General features: G+C 41.3%; 1 non-coding gene across 1 annotated transcript; it reads right to left on the bottom strand.

The window, feature by feature from the left end:
- Positions 1-2,471: 2,471 nt before the first annotated feature.
- Positions 2,472-2,579, bottom strand: LOC113888248. The gene has a single exon (XR_003509888.1). It is a non-coding gene; the product is annotated as a U6 spliceosomal RNA (small nuclear RNA).
- Between the last annotated feature and the right edge of the window lie 217 nt (positions 2,580-2,796).

Raw genomic sequence — 2,796 nt, 5'->3', positions numbered from 1 at the left:
ACTGTTCTCGGCTAAGCAGCTCACTGGTTTAGCATGTTCATAACAGCATGGCAATATTTGGACCGTAATCCATCCCGGGTTCTTGTTATGCAGTTACTTTTGTGTGTTGTCTAGATTCTGAATAGTGTCTATTTCATGCTTTAATTTCATAAGCATGTCTTCTGTTAACCTGAGTAACGAAGCACACAGTGGCGTTACATAGTATTTTCGTGCCACACTCATTTAGCAGAGGCATAGGATTTAGCTCAGTCCACATCACATTTATACTCTGCAGTAAGTCGCCATGACAGAGTGAAAACTGTCCAGTGATGTGGCCATTTTGCTGTATCTGGATTTTTGTATTGCTGGAGTACAGAAATGGCGGAGAATATTATGGTCTTAATGATTATTATTGTGATTATAATGTGGATACTTGAGTCGTAGTCACCAAAACCCTCCATTATTATGAATTGATCCAATGTCTATATGGGGTCGCAAAGAGTGGACACGACTAAGCACACACACATGCACTATATTAGACTCCCCCCGCCCACCCCCCACCCCGCCCCACCCCGCCCCACCCCGCCACACCCTGCCCCGCAAAGCATTATTGAGAATAGGCTTAATTCTTAGAGGGGCTGGTTAGTCTTGCTGAATTTTAGCTTTAGCCTGCAAAAATATAGTCATTGCTCATCATGGTTATCAGAAAAGAACAAGATGAGTCAATATATATCATCGTGACTGGAGGAGGGGAAAATCCTACAACAGATTTAGAGTAAAGGACTATGTGGAGCAAATTCTCTGGTGGTTAGGATTCCGTGCTTTCATTGCCGAGAGAGGGGGTTCAATCCCTGCTGGGGGAATTAACATCCTATGAACTGAGTGAAGCCATCCCCACCAAAAAAAGATGGTGACTGTGTTACAGTGATCTTTTATAATGAAGGACAGGTTACTGAATTGGAGAAGTCTACAGTGGTCCATCTAATCAAGGCTATGTTTTTTCCAGTGGACATGTATGGATATGAGAGTTGGACTGTGAAGAAGGCTGAGCGCCGAGGAATTGATGCTTTTGAACTGTGGTGTTGGAGAAGACTCTTGAGATTCCTTTGGACTGCAAGGAGATCCAACCAGTCCATGCTACAGGAGATCAGTCCTGGGTGTTCTTTGGAAGGAATGATATTGAAGCTGAAACTCCAATACTTTGGCCACCTCATGAGAAGAGTTGACTCATTGGGAAAGACTCTGATGCTGGGAGGGATTGGGGGCAGGAGGAGAAGGGGACGACAGAGGATGAGATGGCTGGACGGCATCACCGATTCGATGGACGTGAGTCTGAGTGAACTTCCGGAGTTGGTGATGGACAGGGAGGCCTGGCATGCTGCAATTCATGGGATCACAGAGTCGGACACGGCTGAGTGACTGAACTGATTGGACAGTGAAAGTAAAATGTGTTCTTAAAACTCAAGACTATCTCAGGGCAGTTTCAGTTTTAACAATAGGAGCTGACAGGTCCTCTATACTAGGAGAAACTTTTTAGTTTTCAGGAAAAACGGTAACATTTAAACCTTAAAGAAATCAGGATGCACTGAATAAATGCTATAAAATATTGTAGTTTAACAACTGAAATCATAAATGGCTTTATCTAAACACATCCCTCAGTGTGAAGATCACACAACCAAAGTGATTTGTGAGAAATGCATAACTGCATGAAATTAAAGCTTCATGAATATATACATCATCTGCCATGACTTACTAGTTTTTCAAGCATCTTTGGGGGCACTGTAACATGCATTTTGTCATTTTATTTTCTTCTTATCAACATAGTTGGATACTTTCATTAACTAATCATTCCTAAAAATAGTCTGTCTTCTAATGAAACTAATTGATTGTATTAACTATATCAAAATTTCTACCACATATTTTTTAAAACTCAAAAATAATTTGTTAAAGTTGAATGCATCTAATTTCAGGGTTGAAAGATGTATATCTTTACTTTAAAATGGTGGGAAAATCTATCAGAAAGAGCAACCTACCAAATAATTCACACTATAGAAGCACATGCAGAGTCCTATTTTTTAATACCTAAAGCAGTCAAGAGGAGAATGTAGAGGCACCCCACTCCAGTACTCCTGCCTGGAAAATCCCATGAGCGGAGGAGCCTGGTAGGCTGCAGTCCATGGGGTCGCTAAGAGTCAGACACGACTGAGGACTTCACTTTCACTTTTCACTTTCATGCATTGGAGAAGGAAATGGCAACCCACTCCAGTGTTGTTGCCTGGAGAGTCCCGGGGACCGAGGAGCCTGGTGGGCTGCTGTCTCTGGGGTCACACAGAGTCGGACACGACTCAAGTGACGCAGCAGCAAAGCAGTCAAGAAGGCAAATACAAAATTGCAAGTTGGATGTAATCTTAAGTTTTCTTTTGGTAAACTTTAAAAATATTCTGTGAATCCTGTTCGTAATATTATTATTTTTTTTAATGTTCAAAACTATAAGAAATATGGAACACTTCTCTGAATTTGTGTGTCATCCTTGTGCAGGGGCCATGCTAATCTCTGTATCATTCAGGTTTTAGTGTACGTACTATTGAAGTGTCTAGCACTGTAACATTATTTTGATTGTGCAAAACCATCATGGTTATAATGGGGCATCTGAAAGCACAATGAGTACAAATACCTACTTTATCTCCTAAAAGATAAGCTTTTTTAATTTTCAGATATGACACATTGAGACATGTCACTTTGTGTAAGTTAGCACTTCTGCGTATAGGAGATTCTGCCACTGTGACGAGTGCATGGTAGCAGCACACAACCTCCTGA

This window comes from Bos indicus x Bos taurus, chromosome X (genome assembly GCF_003369695.1).
Source record: "Bos indicus x Bos taurus breed Angus x Brahman F1 hybrid chromosome X, Bos_hybrid_MaternalHap_v2.0, whole genome shotgun sequence".
NCBI classification, from domain to species: domain Eukaryota; kingdom Metazoa; phylum Chordata; class Mammalia; order Artiodactyla; family Bovidae; genus Bos; species Bos indicus x Bos taurus.
Note: the sequence above shows the minus strand (reverse complement) of the source record. Positions and strands in the feature narration are given on the sequence as shown.